The sequence below is a fragment of the Fukomys damarensis genome, unplaced genomic scaffold, assembly GCF_012274545.1.
Source record: "Fukomys damarensis isolate Sample0158 unplaced genomic scaffold, DMR_v1.0_HiC HiC_scaffold_37, whole genome shotgun sequence".
Lineage (NCBI taxonomy): Eukaryota > Metazoa > Chordata > Mammalia > Rodentia > Bathyergidae > Fukomys > Fukomys damarensis.
The window spans coordinates 51861255-51878117 of NW_022900949.1; the positions used below are offsets into that span (position 1 = coordinate 51861255).

At 47.3% G+C, this 16863-nt stretch overlaps 2 pseudogenes; both read left to right on the forward strand.

The window, feature by feature from the left end:
* Positions 1–14712: 14712 nt before the first annotated feature.
* The window catches only part of LOC104863244, a 33413-nt pseudogene continuing 31262 nt past the window's right edge, over positions 14713–16863 (forward strand).
* LOC104863243 overlaps positions 15762–16863 on the forward strand; it is a 4882-nt pseudogene continuing 3780 nt past the window's right edge.

Here is a 16863-nt window from a genome sequence, read left to right on the forward strand (position 1 = left end):
GGTTCTGCCTCAGAGAGAATCCTTGGAACCTTATCAGCCCCCTCACAGAATCTAGATAGACGGTGGCTGCAGTATTCCTGGAATCCATCCAGTTTAGTAACCCTATCAAAAGCAGAAATGAGGTTAGCTTGGCAGGAAATGAGGTCAGTTTGGCAACTGACTGGGAAACATCGAACAATGTGGGGTTTAACACTCCTGTGAGTGAATGCAAGTCATGTGGTTAGGCAGTGCAATAAGAAGATCACAGGACAAGTGAGCTGGGCAGGGCAATTTGGCCTCAGAGAGGGAAGTTGCCTGAAAACGGGTGCTTGAAGCTTTCTGTGGACCTTGGGTTGGGGGTGTGTCGTGGACCACTGATTCTTCCTAATGGGGGATGTGGACCTCTCAGAGCATCTGTAGGAAAATGACTTTGGCCAAAACTAAGAAGCACCATTTATTGGAACTCCCATATCCTGGGCTAAGCATTTGTTATACTCCACCTTTCTTTCTCTCTCTACTGGGGATTGAATTTAGGGCCTTCACACTAAGCTACATATCTCCCCCCTTTGTGGTACTGGGGATCGAATTCAGGACCTTGCAATTGAGAAGCATGTGGCAGAACCACTGAGCTAAATCTCTGGCACCCCCCCCTTTCCCATTAAATTTATTGGTAATCCAAAGCAAACGATATAGTTACATTTATCATTGGGATCTCGTACCTTTACATGGTATATCTTGGGACCCTTCACCTTTTTTGATGGATTATTTTGAGACGAGCTTTCTCTAGGTTGCTAAATTGGCCCAGGCTGGGTTCAAACTTGCAATTCTCCTGCCTCAGTCTTTCAGAATGCTGGGATTACAGGCTTGTGCCACTGTGTCTTGTGAATTTGTTATGTCTAATCCTTCTGATAACCCCATTAAGCAAGAAATAGCAATTTCATAAAGAATGAAAGAGAAGTTTAGTATATGTGCTGTCAAAGTAAGCACAAATGAAACAGAAGGAATTTGGCAGAGTGGAGCATACCTACACACTTGATTTTAGCTAAAGGCCAAGAAGCAATGAACATGGCTATAATTGCAGCACTTGGGAGGCTGAGGCAGGAGGATCTGTGAGTTCGAGGCCAGCCTGGGCTACATAGGAAGGCCTTGCCTCAAAAATAAACATAATAAAATAAACAAATAACTGACTAAAGAAACTGCCCAAGGTCACAGAGTGCATGGTAAGGCAGGGAGACACTCCAACTCCCATTCCTACCCGAGCATGGCCCTCCTCTTTTTCTTATGTTAAATGAGGGGAAAAAAAAATCTAGAGCTCTAATAGATTCTTTTCCAAGCAAACATTGATTTGAACCTCTTGAATGGGGGTATGCAGTGCTCCATCAATGCTGAAATGTTATATTTAAATCTTTGGAATTATTCTTGTTAATAGATCACATTACAGATATGGAAGGTAAGAGTCATTGTAGAACTACAAAAAGACTAGAATGGTTATCAAAGATACTTATTGTAATCAAGCTTGTACATGTCACAGTTCATCAAAAACATAAAACAAAAGGCATAAAAGCAAAATATGCCTTTAGCCAGATGTGGTGGAACACGCCTATAATCCCAGAACCTGGGAGGCTGAGGCAGGAGGATAACCAAGTTCTAGGCCAGCCTGGGCTACATAGTGAGACCTTGTCTCAAAAAAAAAAAAAAAAAAAAAAAAACCAAAAAAGAAAAAAAGGAAAAAAAAAAAAAAAAAAAAAAAAAAAGTCCATAAAGGAAAATGAGGCTGTTAATGTAGATGAGGGGTAGAGTTGAGCTCACTAACTTCCAGTTTTGTTCACTTCTTGCCTGAATTTGTAGCAAGAATGCGGTAACCATAACCAGAAATAACAGAAGCTCATCAGCTTTATAACTCAGGTAGAGGACACTGAATATTTGTATTACAGCCCGAATCTTTCATTTCCTCTCCACACCCACATTGGTCTCCCTCCTCCCACCCTTTATCCCTCAGTTCTGCACTGGGATGTTTGAATGGGTACTAAGGGAAGGCGCGCAGTTCCTTTGGGATGGAGCGGAAGAAGTGCTCTGAAAACTGCCCAGAGCCGTTTGTCTGTACTCTGGCCTTTTCTGACGGAGAGCGGGGCTGACATAGAGAAATACTGGACGAGATGGAAGGCAGGAAGGAGTCCGAGCCTGCTGCCCTCCAGGCTCTTTCTGCACTTTGTCCAAGCCTGTGGAGTTGGGTTTCTTTCACTTGCAACTGGGAGTCTTTACTAGTTCGCCTTTCTCATTCCAAACCCACCAACCAGCAGCTTCTACAGGCTATTTGTGGCTTCTACCTCAACAGGGCATCTCCGCTCCTCCTGGCCGGTCTCCTCCACCACCAGCAATGTGTTCTTGAGAACTATAAAGATTTCATTTTTTTTTGTTTTTTTGAGACAGGGTCTGACTAACAGGCTGGCTCAGGCTGGCTCAGGCTGGCCTCAAACATATGATTCTTCCACCTCAACCTTCCAAGTGGTGGGACTCTGGAAATGTGCCACCATGCTCACCTTCTTGAAAGTTTTAAATTTATTCTCATCTCTTAAATGAAATGAACATGTGCGAGCATCTAGCACAGTGCCTGGCACGTGCTGCATGCTGAGTCAGTATTTGTTGAGTGATTAATTTAATGAAGGGACTGAATTCCAGTCCTCTTGCTGAGTCAACTGCATGGAGAGTACTTTCCCTTTGATCCTAAGGGCTCCAGGTCAGTCTTAGCTTTCTGAGACCAAAAGCCACCCTGCTACTTTTAGTTTGCTGAAATTGCAAAGCCCTGGAAGGAAGTGCTTCATTGGCTAAGCTTTCATCATGCCACAGAGCGGCAGCCAGAGGAAGTTTCTGTTGGCAAGACTGCCAAGGACATCTGTAGTTCCTTAATGAACAGACAGATTCCTGTATTAACTAATGTGGTTGTGCTCAGGAGTCATAATCAAGTGAAGACAAAGGTTAGTTTGCCATAAAATCATCACAGTGTGATGAATGATGAAGGCAACAGGGAGGTGTATGACTATAATCCCAGCACTCTGGGAGGCTGAGGCAGGAGGATCACAAATTCAATCCTAGCCTGGGAAATTTAGCAGGATCTTGCCTCAAAATGAAAAATAAAAAGGCCTGGGGATATAGTTCAGTGTGAAGATATTTGGGTTCAATCCCCAGTACAATACACACACACACACACACGCACACACACACACACACACACACACACACTCACGAACACTGAGAGCCAGGTGCAGTGTTGCTCCACTGTACTTCCATTTACTTAGGAGGCTGAGGCAGGGGAATTCTGAGTTGAGGCCTACCCGGACAACTTAGCAAGACCATGACTTAAAATAAAAAGGGCTGGTGATATAGCTCAGTTCGAAGGCCCTGGGTTCAATCTTCAGTGTAGCGGATTATCATAATGCATTCAAAATAAAATATATTAATGGTATAATTATTTTGCATTGTTTATACCTTTTCTCCAGTTCCTCTAGGGTGGGGATAATCAGATTTGACTACAGAAATGTAATGGTTTGTCATCAACAGTCAACGCTTACAATGTCCCTTCCTATAGTAGAAGAGGTAGATATGTAAAGAGGGTTAGGCCCTTGGTCCACATCCTGGAGATGGACCTTGGCCTTTCCAAAGACAAATCATACAAATCTCACAGCAACTGGGGTGGGGCGGGGGCACTGAACCACTGAGTTAGAGTCCCACGCTCCGCCTGCCCACTTTCTGTCAGTACTGGGGATTGAACTCAGGGCCTTTGCACTGAGCTGCCTCTTAGTCTGTCTTTCTGTCTTTTACATTTATTAATTAATTTATTCATTTATTTACTTGGCTTTTTGAGACAGGGTCTCACTATGCAGCCTGGCTTCGCACTCACAGTAATCTTCCTGCATCAGCCTCTGGTGTGGTGGACCTAGGCATGAGCCACCATGCCTGGCAATACCTTTATTTTTTGGGACAGGGTTTCATTAAATTGCTAAATTGCCAGGCTGTATTTGAACTTTCAATCTTCCTGCTTCAGCCTGCAAGAGTGCTGGGATCACAGGCATTTGCCACCGTACCTGGCTCCCAGCCCTTTTCATTATTTTGGGAAGAGGTCTTATTCTGTTGCCCAGGCTGGCTTCAGAGTTGGGATCCTCCGTCTCAACCTCCCTAATAGCTGGGATTACAAGAATATACCACAATGCCTGGCTCTGACTCCTTCTTGATTCTTCTACATTAAATGCTTTTTGTTTTGGTTTGGTTTTTTGAGACAGGGTCTCACTATGTAGTTGAGACTGACCTGGAACTCACTATGTAGCCCAGGCTTGTCTCTAACTCACAGCGATCCTCCTGCCTCAGCCTCCCGAGTGCTGGAATTATAGGTGTGTGCCACCATGCCTGGCTTAAAATGTTTATTTCTACTAATTATAAGTTTATCCATGGATTCTAACTGTTATACTAAATCTAGATATTAAACCCACTGGTGCCAGACCCTCTCACTGCCCGGCAGTGCATTTGGCCTTGGTGTCTGAGTCCACACGCTTTATTGGATGAGCTTCAGGCATGAGCTGTTCGTGTCTCAGCCAACCCAATGACAAGAGGAGTGGCTCCTTCTAGCTTGCTTTGCCTTGTGGCCTGGACAGAGGGAGCAGAGCTGGTCCCTGAGAGTTTGGGGCTGGGAGGGTCCCGAGTCCCCACAGGAGCAGTGCTGAGCCCACTGCAGGCAAATCTCTTACTCGTTTTATTTATTCTTTTTGTGATTCTAGGGATTTAAGCCAAGGCCTTCCCACCTAGCCTTATCCTTAGTCCATTTTTATTTTTTAGTTTGAGACAGGATCTTGATAATTTGCCCAAGCTGGGCTAGAAATTGAGATTCTATTGCTGCAGCCTCCCAGAGTGCTGGGATGATGGGTGTATACACCCTTGGTGCCCATCTTTTTCAAATTTTTTTGAGATGATGTCTTGCTAAATTGCCAAATTGCCCATATAGGCTGGAACTTGGTGATCCTCCTGCTTCAGACTCTTAGAGTGTTGAGATTATAGGCATTTGCCACCACACCTTTTCATTTTTGGAAAAAAATTTTGTTTTAAAGATAGTTCTTGCTATGTAGCTCAGTTTTGGCCTTGAAGTCATTATGTAGCTCAGGCTGACTGAAAGCTTGCTACAGTCTTCCTGCCTCAGCCTCCTAAGTGCTGGGATTACAGACATGCACCATCATGACTGGTTTGAAAAAAAATTTTAAGTTATAAAAATAATGAGGGCTCATTTAAAAATCTTCAAATCGCACAGGAAACTACATATAAAGCCGGGCATGGTAGCACAGGCCTGTAATCTCAGTACCCTGGGAAACCGAGGCAGGACGTTCATGAGTTCTAGCTTAGCCTGGGCAACTTATTCAGATTCTCCCAAAATTAAAAATGGAGGGGGTGTCCTGGGGATTTGTCTCAGTGTGAAGGCTCTGGATTAAATAACTGGTGCTGAAAAAAGAGAAAGAAAGCGAGCAAGCAGGGAAGAGAGAAAGGGGGGCAGGAGGGAAGGAGGAAGGCAGAAAAAGAGAGAGAGAGAAAGAAAAAGGAAGGAAGGAAGATCAAAGGCGAAAGCGGGGCTTGCAGCACAGCTCAGTGTTAGAACTGTGTCCTTAGCTCGCTCAAGGACCTGGACTGAAACCCCAGCACCAAAACAAAACTTCACTCAAGGGCCAGGAACCAGCTCCTCCTTGGTATGTGTAATTTTGGTGTACGTGTGCACACATTTAAATGAGGATTGGTACATTTAAGCGTGGCCACTGTTGTGTTTTGTCTTTGTTTTCCTATACTGGGAATTGAACTTAGAGCCTCACGCATGCCAGGCAAGTGCTCTACCCCTGAGCTACATTCCCATCCCATTTTAGGTTTTTATTTTGGGATGGAGTCTCTCACTAAAATGCCCAGACTGGCCTGGAACTTGGGATCTTTCTGCTTAGCCTCTCAAGTAGCTGCTGTGCCCAGTTTATGATTCTCTTCAAGTAAAAAAGGTAGAGTCTATATCAGTGATGATGATTTTGGAGGCCGGATTACTCACACTGCAGGCCCAAACCCACTTATTTCTTGCAAAGTGTTAACACTGCAATTAAGCCTGAATACTGAGGTTTTAGAAAAGACAATGCATACATTAACATCTTTTGTCTTAAAGGAAAAATACAGTAAGAGAGCTTTCAATGACACAAGCAACTTTTCACAGCTGGCTACTCTGGCATGAATGCCTGTCCCTCTTGGCTGGATTTGAGACTCTTGTATCTCCACACCTTTCTGAGGTCCCCGAGGGTCTGCTGAGGCCTCTGTTGAAACTGCACTCTGGCTTAACCCCTGTAGGCCGAGTCCTGCTTTTCCCTGGGCTTACAGATGTTTCTTTTTTTTTCTTTTTTTTTTTTTTTGGCACCAGGGATCAAACTGGGTCCTTGTGCTTACAAGGCAGGCCACCGAACCACTGAGCTAAATCCCTGGCCCCTTACAGATGTTTCTGAGAGGACTTCTCAGTAACTCACCAACACATGGATTTGTACCCGGCCTGAAACAGCAGGCTAGAAATTTTTAGGAAGTGAGGGTAGGTGGGTGGGTTTTTCACATTTTGCTGTTTTATGTAAGCTTAGATAATGTATAAGAATCACTTGTCAAACTGGCGTGGTGGTGTATGGCTGTAATACCAATTCTCGGGGAGGCTGAGGCAGAAGGATCACAAGTTCCAGCCTGGGCAATTTAGGGAGTTAGTGATTTTTGTCTGAAAAAATAGAGTTGGGGATGTAGCTCAATGTGAAGGCCCTCGTTCAGTCCCTAGTAACACGCACACACAAACATACACAAGATTGTAGGCTGGGGGTGTAGCTCAGTGCTAAAGCACTTGCCTAGCATATGTGGGCCCCCCACCCACAAAAAAAAATCGATTGTGCATCTTTAAGTTTGTGTTTGTTTGTTTATTTATTTATTTATGGTATGGGGAATCAAACTCGGGTCGTTGCACTTGTGAGGCAGGCAGCAGAACCACTGAGCTAAATCCCCGGCCCTAGTTTGTGTTTAAATGTTATCATTAAGACAGGTGTGGGGACTGGGCATGATGGCACATGCCTGTAATCCCAGCACTTAGGGAGGCTGAGACAGGAGGATTGCTGTGAGTTCGAGACCACACTGGGCTACATAGTGAGTTCCAAGTCAGTCTCAACTATGTAGTGAGACCCTGTCTCAAAAAAACAAAACAAGACAGTTGTGGGGGCTCCGGCCTGTAATTCCAGCACTTGGGAGGCTGAGGCAGGATTGCTGGGAGATCGAGGCTGGTCTGGGCTACACAATGAGTTCAAGGCCAGCCTGAAATACACAGCAAGACCCTGTCTCAGAAACAAAACAAAAGAGCCGGGGATTTATCTCAGTGGTTCTGCTGCCTGCTTAAATTTTTAAAAAAATTTAAATTCCAGGGATTTAGTTCAGTGTTGCCACTGCCTGCCTCATAAATGGAAGGTCCGGAGTTCCATTCCCCATACCCCCCTCAAAATCCCACAAACACTGTATTACCATTAAATAGAAAATACACCAACAATGTTGAAATAATTTTTTAAAAAAGAAACTCACGCCCTGCCCACCTTCCCACCAGGTAATCTCACTCTGGAGTCTGAGTTGTTTCACTTCTCAGTACTCCCTTGGGTGGGATCCCACACCGTCGTATTTTACTATTCCATAAAGATGCCTGAAGAGCAAGGCAGAGCTGCCTGGAAAGGTGTCCGAGACGTGCTGTCCCATTTTTGAGTCCAGAGTAGAAGACTTCAATGTACCCTCTGAGAGGGGAAATCCCCAGAGGTTGTCTGCTTGATGTCACACAGCTTCTTAGCCGAAGCACAGAATCAAACCTCCAGTTCTGAGCCCCAGATTCCCATTGCTGTGCTCTTCCCGCCGAAAGAGAGTCACCACTTTCTAAAGGTTGAATATGTTTTCTGATTAGGTTCTTCCCCTAGGTGGGCAGAGCAAGCTTTTGCTCTCTGAGGGCGGAAGAATTCTTGTTGTGGGAGGGGAAGAGAAGAGAGGCACCTCCCCAAAGGACCTGCTTGTCTTCATCCCCCTGAGGAAGTAGCTGTGGTCCTCACTACTCAGGACCCCGCCCTGCAACTCCCCTAATGCTCTCCAGGGTCCTATTCTGAAGTTTCTTTGGCTGCATTCTCCAGACACTAGGGAACATTGTCTCACGAGTTATTTTCACACATCCGTAAAGCTCCCCGCTTGGAATTCAGGATCTCAGGTTGGCTGTTGACTGATTTTGTGCAAGAGGGCTTTGGGGAGTAAACCCAGGGCCTTCTTATGGGGCTACTTCCCAGCCCCACATTTTAAAAAAATTGTTTGAGACAAGTTTTTGCTAAGTTGCTTGGCTGCTACTAAATATTTAATCTCAAGTAGAGTGGTTGGAAACTTCTCTCAAAATGAGGAACTTGAAAGTTGAAGAGTCTATGTTGATTGACCCAGGATGATAGGAGCTCATAAACAATGAATGAAAGAATGAATGAAGTCCTACCAATGTAGGAGTCACTATTGGTTGTTTCGTGTTTATGGTTACACTGAGCGTCTTTGTCATAGTTTGGGGGAGAGTGCGAAAATGCCTTATTTGGTGAGAGTTTTTTTTTGCACTGGGGATCGAACTCAGCACCTTGAGCTTGTGAAGCAGGCTCAGTGCCACTGAGCTAAATCCCTGGCAACAATATCTTATTTGGGTAGAGAGTACTGTGGGCCCTCGGGAGAGACAGGCGTGAAATCAATAGAATTGTGGTTCCGAGAGGGCCTCATCGAAGGAATAGCAGGTCACCCACTGCCTTGTCCCCTTGCTGTCATGGTGGCCCAATTTGCCCTGCTAGAGCTTGGCTGAATGTCCTGCTTCCCTCTGCTGACCATGCCTAGGAGGTGTTGTTTTGGATTATTATTTTATTAGTGCATACTTGCAGTGCATGACGAATACCTCCATCGTGGGAGTTAGTACACGTCACAACCTATGAGGTTGTCACAAAGCTGCGACAGGTGAATGACCCCTCCTGCAGACCAGGGGAGAAGGAAATTTCCATCTGAACTCTGAGGCTGCATGCTGAGGAGGGAAGGAATGGAGTGGATCAGCTGTGCTCCAGGAACGGAAGCTGGGCGTGTCAGGAAGGCATGTAAGGAAGGCATGTCAGGGTGGCCTAGGACTGCTTCCTCTCTGTTTGGGCCACCCCAGACCTCCCCTCCGCAGGGTGTCTGGCCCCTAGATGCTCCCCATAGCTTTTGTATCTGCTGGAAGTTCATAGTTCTTTTTTCTGACTGTCTGCAGCCACTTTTTCTGGAGTACCTGGCACGGCTCCTTCCTCTCCACCACCTTGGGGCTCTTCTCCAGACTGGCTAATGGAGTGCGGTTTGGGGAAAGTGCTTGGCTGAGTCTTCTACATGTTGAGTTCAATTTCCTCTTCTGGGTGTGTTTTAGCTTCCAGCTGGGATCTTTGCCATCGTAATTACAACTGCACTCTGCACAGAGGCCCTTAAAACTGTATAGGTGAATAAATACACGGAAAGGAGTTCCTCAGGGAAGCCAAGCACTTACCAGAATCTCCACTCCTGCCAGATTCAATAGCTCTGACTAAGGGCATCTGGCTATAATGGCTGGGGAGATAGCCAGCTTGAGTTATTCCTACAGCCTCATTGAGAGGGGGAGATTCCTCACCCCAACCCTGCTCTTCTCCAGGTCCTTCCTAGCTGGCCAACAGCACTGCCATTCATGTGCCTGCTCAGAGAAACCTAGCTTGCTGGTATTTTTCCTTATCTCTCATTCCTCATCCTGTCTAACAACAAGGCCTACTGCATGTTTGGACTCATGCATGTTTGGACTTTTTTTGTCTTCCTTTCTCCACCATTTAGTGACAGTTGTGTTTGTCTTGGGCAGCTGCTAATCAATCTCCTTGCAGTGCTGTGGACCATTCTCACAGCAGCTAGAGCTATTTTTTAAGAAGTCAAACACAGGGTTGATGTGGTGGTTCATGCCTACAATCCCAGCACTTGGGAGGCTGAGGCAGTAGGATTGCCATAAGTTTGAGGCTAGCCTGGGCTACATAGTGAGTTCAAAGCTGGTCTGAACTACATCACAAGACCTTGTCTCAAACCCTCCCCTCAAAAGAAGTCAAATACCCAAACGGAACAAAATGTATAAGAACAGAAGCCAAATACCAACCAGGTGTGATACACACCCGTAATGCTAGCACCCTGGGAAGCTGAGTCAGGAGGATCACAAGATGAAGCCCAGCCAGGCAATTTATTAGTGACTTTGTATGACCCTGTCTCAGAAAATAAGGAAGGACTGAGGCGGTATAGATCAATGCAAAGGCTCTGGGCTCAACCTCCAGTACATCACAAAAAGAAAAATGAAGCCAAATATGATAATTCTCCTGCCCCCACTGCTCTAAACCAGTGGTGACGAACCTATGGCACACATGCATCAGCACGCTGTTTGTTATCAGTGAAAGCTCTAAAAGGTTCAACATAACTACTCTAAAGGCTCCTGTGAATTCTGGAGACGTTTCAGACTTCTGACCATTACCCGTGAGGCTCTGCGCCCTGTGACTCCAGCCCAGTTCCCCAGCCACATGATCTGCTGCTCCCCCTCAGCCATGTGCCCTCATATCTTCCTTCAGCACCCCGAGTTTCTACCTGTCCTGGAACCATGGCATCTGTTGTTAGCAGTGCTTAAATGCTCTGAAAATCCCTCATGCCTGGTTCCTCGGGACTTAGGCCTCACTGCACAGATAGATATTCTTTCTTCATCTCAAAACACACATATCGAAACACACCATAACTCAGTGATTTTAAAATAGCAGCCACTGTTTTGCTCTTCCATATTTGCCTTTTTTTTTTTTTGGTTTCGGGGATTGAACTCAGGACCTTGTACTTTCAAGGCAGGCAGCAGTACCACTGAGCTGAATCCCAGGTCCCTATATCTGTCTTTCGGGCCAGGATAAATGGGAGGGCTAATTTGAGTTCCTGCTGCACCAGCTGGGGGCAAATAAGAGAAATGAGGATTTGCAGGCAAGTTGGTGCTGACAGCTGTCTACGAGCTAAGCCAGGGTTGGAGCTGGGGCTTCGGTTGTTCTACATGTGGACTCCTGGGAAAGTTCCCCAGAGTCAGATAGATGCTATTTTACCTTCTGTGACCTAGCTTGGCATGGTGGCACACACCTATAATCCAGCATTCTGGGAGGCGGAGGCAGGAGGATTGCAAGTTCCAGTTTAGCCTGGGCAACTTAATGACTCAGTGAGAAACGGTCTCAAAATAAAAAAATAGAAAAGGGCTGGGAAGTAGCTCAGTGCAAGGTTCCACTACCACAAAAAGAAAAGAAAAAAAATTAAAGCAAATCTAAGACCTTGTCTTAGAAATTCCATAGCATCATTTCTGCTGTATTCTCTTGATCGAGAAAGCCAAAGGCCTGTCCAAGATTAGTGGTAGGGAACAGACTCCATACTTAACAGGGGGGCTCTGAACAGCGTGTGGAAAGGAAATACTGCTCTTCTGGATATCTTTGGGTTACTCGATGTCCTGCAGTCGCCTACAGAACAGCCTTCCCTGCCTGCTCTGCACAAAGCAGCTCCTCCTCCCGCCCCAACAGTCATTCCTATCATTTCATCCTGTGCTTGCTCATAGCTCCCAACCACCTCACTCAGCTCCTGCTCCTTTGCAGCCACACACAAGACTGTAACCCATGGGCAGGGGATTTAGCTCAGAGGCACCATGCCTACCTCCCAAGTGCAGGTACTAAGTTTGATCCCCGGTACCCTCCCCCGCAAAAAGACTCTAACCCCGAGGGCAGCTTGGCAGGAACTGCTGGGTGGAAGGCTGATGCCCAAAGAACTGGCCCATGCCAAAGGGAGTAAAGCCCTTTAGAGAGATACACAGTGGGAAGCTGGTATTTGGGGATTCATTGGCTGTGCCCAACTCACACAGAGGACAGCACAGGACTGAGGGTACTTGGCTCAGGATCGCCTGGCAGTGCAGGGAAGTGGTACACTGGGGAGACAGTGGCTGGCTGAGTGCTCATCCAACCCTCTCCTTGTTCTCCCAAGATTTCAAACATACTTCATTTCTTGGACTGAGGATTGAACCTAGGGCCTTCACACAGAGCTACACCTGTGGCCCTTTTTCATTTTTTTCTTTAATAAATTTTATTATTATCATAATTATTATTTTGAGACAGGGTCTCACTATGCAGTTGAGATGGACCTGGAACTCACTATGTAGTCCAGGCTGATCTCAAACTCACAGCGATCCTCCTGCCTCAGCCTCCTGAGTGCTGGGATTACAGGTGTGCACCACCATGCCCGGCTATTATTATTTTTTGAGATATGAGATACACCTGTGGCCCTTTTTCATTTTTTTCTTTAATAAATTTTATTATTATCATAATTATTATTTTGAGACAGGGTCTCACTATGCAGTTGAGATGGACCTGGAACTCACTATGTAGTCCAGGCTGATCTCAAACTCACAGCGATCCTCCTGCCTCAGCCTCCTGAGTGCTGGGATTACAGGTGTGCACCACCATGCCCGGCTATTATTATTTTTTGAAATAAGGTCTTGCCCAAGCTATGTAGCCCAAGCTGGCCTCAGGTTTATGGTAATCCTCCTGCTTCAGCCTCCTAAGCACTGGGATTACAGGCAAGTGCCCCCGCATCTGGCTTTCCAGCTGTCTTGAAGGGACAATATGAAGTTATGGCAAAGGCAACGTAAGTGAAAGCTGATGCTTACCACGTTCAGGTCTGGCTGTTAAAAGCCATCCTGCTGGATCCTGCACACCCCTTCCCCTTCCTTGGTGGCATTGGTTGATCACAATGGCAGCTTCACAGCTGGGAGAAGTCTGGTTTCCTGGATGACTGTGGGACAGATAACTGCTCCACCCAGCCTGCTTCATCTCGGCGCACACAAGTTTTGAGGAGACAAGGACAGTTTTAGAATGTGCCCGCATTCAGGATTTGCCTGATCATTTCTTCACACTGTTATCTAATTTCTTCCTTCATTTCCTGTACAACTCTACAGCTTCAATTAGTTTTGGGTTTCTTAATGGTAAGAATTATTTCAAAGCTGATGTACGTCCCTCCATTGTAAAAGCATTCTCCTCCTTTGCAATTGGTGTGTGAGCCATGGGGTGTTGTGACTCCCTTCCTCCCCATCTAACAGCCCCTCTCACGTTTTTACTTTTGGGGGGCATTTTTCAAGCATCTTACAATGTGCTGTCTCTTTGTTTTGTTTTGTTTCGTTTTTGAGACAAGATCTTGCTGCGTAGCCCAGGCTGGCCTTGAACTATGCATCCTGGGCTGGCCTTGAATTCACAGTAATCCTCCTGCCTCTACAAATATACTAAGCAGCGGGGTTGGGATGGTTTATTATGATTCGAGAATCCCTTCAGCCTCCTTTCCGGAGGATCATGAAACTCTTTATTCCAATGCAGCTCCCCTCACCGTGCTGGGGTCTGTAGCCAGCTTAGGTTACATCCCGACTAAGCCATTTTCGTGCCATATAATTTGAGTAAGTTATTAAAGCTCTCTATACCTCTATTTCCAGAGATGTAACATGGTGAAAATAACAGTATTTACCCCATGAGGATATTGTGAGGATTAAAATAAAGTTATTAGGAAAATGCTTACATAGTAAATGTATTAGCAGGAATTATTTTTAAGACAGAGTCTCTTCATCTTCCTGTCTCAGCCTCCCAGGGCACCAGGATTACAGGCGTGAGCCACATACCCAACTCACATCCTCTTTTGATTCTGGGTCACATTCAGGATATGACATTGCATTCTTACCACATCTCCTTAGGCTTCTGTTAGCCATGACAATTTTTCAAATTTCCTTTGCTTTTGATGACTTTGACAGTTTTTGTTTGCTTGCTTATTTGTTTTTGAGACAAGGTCTCGCTGTGTAGTGCAGGCTGGTCTTGAACACACTATGTAACCCAAGGTGGCCTCAAATTTACAGCAATTCTCCTGTCTCAGCCTCCAGAATCTTGGAATTACAGGTGTGTGCCGTCATGCCTGGCTGCTTCTTTAACTTCAGTGGCTGCAAAACTTTCACTGGATGGATGTATCATAACATAAGGATTCCTCTTCTGGACATTTAGGCTGTTTCTGTCTTTGACAATGCTGCCACAACCCCGTTGACGAATCTTTTGTGAATGTGAAAGTCTATCTGAAAGGCAAGCTCCTATTAGAATCGAAGGGTCAAAGGATGCATGCATGTACTAGTTGTAGTTGACACTGATGACTATTCAGAGCAGCTCAAGCTTCTGGGAGAAACTGCGGCCCCAGAGCTGGTCCTCCACAGTCTCCCTACGCCACACTCCCAGCGTTCAGAGGGTTCGCCTGACATTTGGTCCTATTGTAGATAGAGGTCTCGGGCTATTTCGCATGGCTGCACTGTGATCTGATCAGCCGTTTCCCTGTTGTTGGTACTTTAATGGGCCTGTTCCAGTGTGGGCTCTGCAGACCATCTCACCGGGAGCCTTCTGGGGAGCAGGCCACTCACCCCACACATCCTGCAGCCAGCACTTAAGGCGGTAACAGCAGAGCAAGCCCTGTTTTGAGTATTTTACCTGTGCAGTACACTTTCTCAAATCCCCTACAAGTTAGGTATTATTAACTTAAATTTACAGACATGAAAGCGGAAGCACACAGCTTAGAGGCATTTCCAGGGTCCCGGGGAAAGCGAGGGGGATGGAGTCTGGAGTCGAACCCCAGGCTGACTCCTGGAGTTGGCTGAGCTCGACTGAGCGGCGCCGCCTGAGCCTCAGCCTGGGGCACTGGGAGCAAAGGGTGGGCCAAGGTTAGCAGTGGGTTGAGATCTGGTCTGGCCCCGGGGCCCTAAGTCGCTCCCCCCGACCTTTTTCTCCTCAGCTCTTTCTTGATTTTTAAGTTTTGAGACAGGGTCTAAGTTGCTGTGCTGGAGCTAAATTTTCGATCCTTCTGCCTCAGCCTCCCAGAGTGCTGGGAGCACAGGAGCGCGCCACTGCGTCCGCCGGCCTCTTTCATTTCTGCCCGCAGCAGCAGAGAAAAGGTCCTGCCCGGAGCCGCAGGTGCTGACTGAAGGGACTGGGTGTGTGAAGAGGCGGGGCGCAGGCCGGGGTGCAGGGGCGGCGCCACGTTCCATCCTGCCTCCCGAACCCACTCACGCAGCACGTGTTGGAAGAGTTCCTTAGTTTCCCACTCCGGCCTCCAACGACTGCGTCGCTGCGCTTGGCTTTCGGCAGGGATTTGCGGGTCCGGGTCTGAGCGGCTGAACGCAAGCCGCCCCGCAGCGCCCCCTGGCGGGCCCGAGGGTCCCCGCAGCCCTCTCTCCGCGCGGGAACCCCGAGCTCTCGGGCAGTTCCTGCGCTCTTTAGGACGCTTCTGCTTTCTCTCCAGGTGGAAAGAGGAAGGAGGTATGGAGGAGGGCGGACGCTGGGCGAGGCCGGTGGGGGCAGGAGAGGAAAGATGGGGTTCTGGAGCCTTCTCCCAGTGACATCATTCACAGTACCTGCGTGCTTGAGCACCCTTGTTTTCCCAGGATACCGTGAGGCCGAGGCAGGAGGATCACAAGTCGGGGTTCAGCCTGGGCAATTTAATGAGACCCTGTCTTAAAACAAAAAATTAAAAAGGGCTGGAGATGTCGCTCGGTGCAAAGGGTCTGGGTTCCATTCCCAGTACCGCCCCTTCCCGTCAACCCTGCTTTTTTAAGGGAAAGATCTTTCAGTTTCAGAGGGCCTTGGTTCCCCCTTGGCTCGCGAATGGCTTCATCTCCGCCCCCTCGCCCTGCAGGAGGCGAGGGGCTGCGAGGTCAGAAAGCGGAGGTGAACACTACTTCAATGTCTTCCCCGCACCTCGGGCCCGTTGCTAGGGCTCCGAGGCAAAGCAAACGCACTGCTGTTGGAGTCGGCCTTCGGGGTTTCGAGGTCCGCGGGCTTCAGATTCTTCTGCCCTGGCAAGTAGCGGGGCGTCCGGCGCCCGGCGCCCGAACCGCGGAAGTGGAGAGCAAAGTGAAGGTTTGCTGTTTCCTTCCTTGATCTTGGCAGGATGTTTGGGTGGGGAACCAGTGCCGCTCCACCGCCCTCCAAGGCTAGGACCCCGTCCTAGGCAGCCCTGCATTGGTGAAGTCTTTGGGGCAGGGTCATGGGCTGTTAGAGGGGAGGCCAGGGACATCTCCCATGGTTTCCCAACTCTTTTGTTTTTTGCATAACTTAATTAAAACAATTTTTCCTCCTCAGGTTCTTGCCCACTGAATAACAATTCCCCCCTCCCTTCCTCTCTCTTTCTCTCTGTTTACCTGTGTTTTTAGTGGCCACTCTTAACATGGACAATCCTCTTTTTCAGTTGAGCACTTGCTTATTAAGGGTCTCATGGACAATGTGGTCCACTTTCCTTGTTCAGTCAAGGAGATCCAGTCTAGGAAGCTGAGGTTCTGGTCATAGGAGAGCTGTGCTGTTTTCATTTCCATGGTGCATAGTACAAAGCTGTGTTTGTTTCAAGTAAACACCTGCAAATACACAGTTCAACAGCTCTGCCAATACAGTGCTCCAAAACGTAGGTGTCTGGACGGTACCTGCCACAGCCTCACTCAGGAGCATTTGGGGCCATGGTGAAGGTGGGCCTGGGTGTTCAAGTCGAGGTTCCCAGGTGCTCCTGCTCATGAGAGGCCCAGGCCACTGTCTAGTGTGGCAGCTGCCAGATTTTTGGCGTTCACAAGCCCATGGCATAAGGACCTTATCAAAACTAAGTGCTGCTGGCAGTTCAGACGAGAAGGGAATGACATTTATTTATTAGTGGTACTGGTGATTGAACCCAGGCCCTTCACATGGAAAACAACCCCAGCCCCTATATATATATATATAT